Here is a 5,898-nt window from a genome sequence, read left to right on the forward strand (position 1 = left end):
GTGGGCTGTGTAGCCCCCCCTTCTTTTTCTGATTTAGGGGCCCTGGGGACCCCATCCCCCAGGGCCGGCCCCCAATTTGTTAAAAAAAAAAATAATTTGCCTCAGGGACCCCATCCCCCGAGGCATGGCCCTTTTTTTTGAAGGGGGGCTGCCTTGCCCCCCTCCTGTGGCCACTTATGGCCCCGGGGATTTTTGCATTTTTGTAAAAAATAAATTTTAGGAGGGGGGCCGCGCGCCCCCCCTCCTGGGCTACTACTAACCCCGGGGACCCCATCCCCGGGGCAGGCCCTCTTCGTTGGGGGCTGTGGGGGGGTCCCCAATCCCCCCACGTTCCCAGCCGGCTCCCCGCGTCCTGCAGGAGCCGGCATTGCTTTTCCACATGGGGAGCAGCTAACATGCTGCTCTCCATGTGGAAAAGCAATCTGCTTTGCTTCATTGAAGCTAGAGCAGGTTTCCCTGCTCTCGCTTCAATGAAGCAAAGAAGTTTGCAATGACAGGGTGGGAGCCGCGAGACTCCCGCCCTGTCATTGCAAACTACAGTGTCCCGGGGGTGGGCACCCCGGGACACTGCAGGAGCCAGCCTTGGGGGGTGGCGGTCCCCAGGGCCTATACAAGGCTCCAGGAGGGGGGCCGCGCGGCCCCCGTCCCACATTTTGAAGTTGCCCCGGGGGTGGCGATCCTCAGGGCTGGGGGGGCCTGAGAGCCCCCCACACCAAATATTTTCAAGCCCGGGGGGGTGGTGGTCCCTGGGCCTGGGGGGGCCTCTTTGGCCCCCCATAACAATTAAAACATTGCCTATGGGATTTGGCCCACCCACCCATTTTAAAGAAGCCCCGGGGGTGGCGGTCCCTGGGGCTGGGGGGCCTCTTCGGGCCCCCCATAACAATTAAAACATTGCCCCCGGGATTTGGCCCACCAGGGGGCTAAATAGCAACGAAGCTTCGTTTTTTAAAAATTTCGGCCGAAATTCATGCTGGGTGCACAAATTTTGTCGATTTTTTTTTTTTTTTTTTAAATGCTTTTTTTGGCCCTGGGCCTAGGGGGTCAGGGTGTTTCTACCCTGCCCCTTTTCGCGTTTTGCATGTTTGTTTCTTAGGTTTCTTGTGCCTCGGTTCTACCGAGGCACAAGATGGCTGCCAACACTTTCTGATTCAGAGTGTTGGCAGCCAATTAGCATACAGCTCGTGGTCGGGAGGGTGCGGGGAGGGTGCACGGATCCTCCAAGGCCATAGATATATATATGTACTTTTACCTGTAATTTTCTCAGCAAAAGGCACGAGTCTGAACTGAGGACTACCTTTTTGCCAAATTTGGTGTAATTCCGTTCAGCAGTTCGGGCAGTAGCTGCGTCAAAAGATCCTAAGGGAAAATGCATGGGGAAAATGCGTTTTGGGACCCCCGTTTTTCTCGACCCCCGTTCGACGAATCACCGTGAAATTTTCAGGATAGGAGCGGACCGGAGCTGGCCAATAGTTTGGAAAATTTTGTGAAGATTCGTCAATCGGCGCCAACGTTATTCCAAATAGAATGTTGCGGATTTCCTATGGAAAATAGGTCCTAACTATATCTACCTTCTGGCGACCGCCAGTAGGTAATATATACATACACACACATTATCTACTGGCGGTCGCCAGTAGATAGTTATAGTTAGGACCGTGTTTCCATAGGAAATCCGCAACATTCTATTTGGAATAACTTTGGCGCCGGTTGACGAATCCTCGCGAGATTTTCTAAATAGGTGGGGCGCTCTGCTCCGCTCCTACCCTGAAAGTCTCGGGGAGATTCGTCAAGCGGGGGCTGAGAAAAATGGGGGGGTCCCAAAACGCGTTTTCCCCATGCAATTTTCCATAGGGACCTTTAGTCCAAGGTACAGCTCGAACGGCTGAACAGAATTACTTGAAATTTGGCAAAGAGGTAGTCCTCAGGTCAGGCATGTGCCTTTTGCATATATGGTGTCAATCTGTTCAGTAGTTCCTGAGAAAATCAAAAGTAAAATCACATACATATCTGGGCGGAGCCTAACCACACATCTCATCGTGAGATCTGATTGGCTGTCAGCACTTCATCCAAGAAGTGTTGGCAGCCATCTTGGGACCAATATACATGATAGCACCTCATTAAAAAGCATTGCAGTTAATAGAAGGTTTTAAGACTTTAGTTACATTATAAATCATTTGTTGATGGTACCATACTCATTTTAGGAATTGTGGTGTGTTCTAAGGTGATTTTACCATGTGAAAAAGCCTTCTGCTGTGATATCACGAACCATGTTTGAGAGAAAACTATTTTCTCATACTTTTCCCACAGAGGTTTGGAAGGTGATCTATAAGCTAAACTGAGAGCATATTTTCTGTAAATTCACATTATCTTTCTCAGTCATGTAAGAATGAAGTCTGACATTCTCAGTAAAACATGTACATCCAACAAGGGCAGAGACTGTCAGTTGATTCCTTTGTGTTCTACTGCAGCTTCCCAGAGTGCTCTAAAGAACAACTAGAGCGCTAACAGTCTTACTTATGACAAAAGTATGGCACACCTGAAGCCATCTTGATTGGAATAAAGTGGTAACACTTAAAACATTTAATTTACAAAGGAACAAAATCAGGGGGTTCATTTTGCCATATAAATTATGATTAGTGCTGCAGAATGAAAAACTAGGGCACATTTTGACTTCTGAAATCCTCTGTTATTTCATAAAAACATTCTGACATGCAGACTGAAACATGCACTTTGAATACCAGCAGCAGACTTGCCTGGTGAGCAGTAGCTTTACTACAGTGATCTAATGAGCAACTAGAGTGCTAACATTCAGAATTTATGGAAAATGTGTGACACATTGGTGCAGATCAGAGCTTCCGAATCCCCCCTACTTCCACGGACGGAATGATTTCGCAGTCACACACGCATACACACATCACACGCTGGTGGGGCCCATTACACCAACATTCACCCTAAATCACTCTATCCGTGCCCTGTAAAGGAGAAACACCTTTCACTAAAGCATATCCGATCTGCCTGTACTTTGAGGTCAATGGCATCTGCTTAGTTGCTTGTAAATCTAGCCAAGAACATTTCATAGAATACACAAATAAATTCAATAAACATGACAAGAAATAACCACCCGAGACAGAAATTCAAACAGATTGTTAATTTTATCTAAAATTGTAGGAAAAGCCAATTAAATGCAAAATTCATTTCTCTCATATTTACCTATTCTGTCTAAATGTCCGATCCTAAGTCAGAACCGGTCCTCAGTAGGAGAAACAGAGTTTCCTGCAGTCATGTAGAGTCACTGTCCTCTTCGTCAGCATAGGGACCTCGGATCATCGGCTCGGGAAGAAGTGGCGTTAGACCTCTCTAGTCTGCTCATATTTATACTAAATTTACATTCCATAAAGTTACATTTCTTTGTTCAGAACGGATGAATAGCGGAAATAATGTCATCTTGGTACTTTTTCGATATTATGCGAGATTTTCTCACGCATAGATTGTCCCAAATAATGAATAGAAAATTGAATGTTCATGACTAATTTCGATACATTTACGGATGTCTCTACTGGATAAATTTGTTTCAAATGATGGGTTCATAACAAGTTCGTGTAGTCAATATTTCAACTTTTGCAACTTCTCCGTCTTCCAGGGGCTCTTGGCAGATGTCCCGGACTTGTCATCATGCTTATGGCTTTTTGGTTCATCAGAGGTGCAAGGTCACAGGCAGAGCGAAGCCTTTTTGTAAATTTCCATCTACTCGAGTGCAGGCTGTAGATAGTAGCCATTTTCGGGTAGGCCACATTGGACAACTTAAGCAAAAATAAACATAAAACAGAATTACTGCACGGAAATGATTATACAGTGTTATTCCCCTGCTAATACCCTTATGTGTGTGTATTTATCTAGCCATTTGCGACATCAAAAGCCATTAATGCATATTAATTATAAGCGCAAACACAATAACATCACATAAGCACCATCGATTTCTGTCAGTTTGCTCACCAACTTAGTTCACTTATTATTGTAGCCATGCAATAGCATTCCCACGTGTAATTCTCTTGTTAATAAGGTTGATTAGACAACATTCGACAAACTTTTAATACTTAATAATTAATCAGTAGTACTTTTAGTTATAACATGCGAAAATGAAACAGGTATTCGGTTTTAAAGTAAAAACCCTGCTCCATCAATCCCCCCTTTGGTGATATATAATCACCACAAAAAACAGAACCCCCCCAAAAAAAAAAAAAAAATTAGTTTCCCCTTTTGGAAGAATTTAAAATATCTTCTTGATCTTGATTATGTTTTTAAACCCTAGTTTCCATCTCATCTTCCTTTTTAGTTTCTATATACATGCTTTCTCTTAGCTCTTCTAATTCTATTTCTTGTGGATCTCTTTCTGGTTTCTTTTGTCTCCTTTTAACATTTTCTTTAGTGATTTTCTTTTTATTTCTTCTATATCTACAACACATACATCCTAATCTAAGGATCAATAATGCAACTATTACACAAGTTAATGGAAATAATATCTTACCAAAAATGGTACTACCTATCTTAGCTACAAAGTTCTTAATAGCAATCATCTTATTAGCCATTTTAGTCCAGATACTTTCAGCTTCCAGTGGTACTAATTCTTCATGCAAATCAGTAATATTTTTGATATAAACTTTTAGATCTTTACTTTCGTCAGGAATGTAAGTGCAACAATGTTGAACTTTCAGCATTCCACAGACTCCACCCTCTTTTGCCAAAAGAATGTCAAGGGCAAGTCGATTTTGCATCGCCATAGCACGCAAAGCAACCATTTCTGTATTAACCAAAAGAAAGCCTCCAGCGGTGCTTGTTGACAAGCGATCCACCACTGTTGACAGCTTCCGAATGCCAAATGCATTTAAAGAAATTCCCACTGCTGGAATTAAAGCTCCAAAAATATCTCCTACAATTTCTGTCCATGTTTCTCTTCTATAACGTGTTAATGAGTTAGAATGTTCAGCATCATCTACTCTATCCATGTGAAAAAGTTTTGGAAAGACCAGGCCAACATAACATGTACCAAACCAATGGTCTGGCAAACGGTAATAAGCCTTGTTCCCACAAATATAATACACTCCCGGAAAAACTGGATCTTCTCCTCCTCTAAATCCCCATCCGGTTGCAATAAAGTATGTATCATGGCACTCACTAGTCCCTATGAAATAATAATCATCTTGGGATCTCTTCCTGGTAATGCACAGTTTTCCTTTCTGTGGGGCATCTATAGCCATAGTTGGACTGGCTCCATTTTTCAACTCCTTTTCTTTCTCAATATCCCACATTGTGTCACTCATTTTATGCCCTTCTGCTTTCTTGTGCATGTTCAATCTTCTTCTCTCAACCATGTCTAGAAAATTCTTCTCTTCTCCCTTCAAGCTGCAAGTTAAATTATTTCTAAAAACATATTCTAAGGATAATTCTTTGGTTTCTAGAAAAATCTCACCTGAAGTGTTAGCATCCTTTGCAGGATTCAGTGCTTTATTCATAGGCAACTGCCCAAGAATATTATCTATATTAGACATATTGTAATCTAATTTCCCTAACTGATAAAATATACTAATCAACACACTACAGGAAATTCCATACGTAGCCGGAAGATGATGATAAGTCACTCCTTCCGAAACAGAGGCAGGTAATTGCATGCAGACGTAGCAATCCCTTACTTCCATTGTCTTTACGTACTCATACAACAATTTAGAAAAAACATTGCTAGAAAAATCGTTAATTGACCTATCCTTATGTATATGTATATTGCTAGTTCTAGTCGGTACTATTTTCTGTGGACTTTTCCCTATATTAGTTTTGTTCTCAGTATGACCTTCTAAAGTGTCTATAGTGACTCTAAATGAAATTAATAGAGCAAGCACGCTCCAA

Source organism: Triturus cristatus, chromosome 1_1 (genome assembly GCF_964204655.1).
Source record: "Triturus cristatus chromosome 1_1, aTriCri1.1, whole genome shotgun sequence".
Taxonomy (NCBI): domain Eukaryota; kingdom Metazoa; phylum Chordata; class Amphibia; order Caudata; family Salamandridae; genus Triturus; species Triturus cristatus.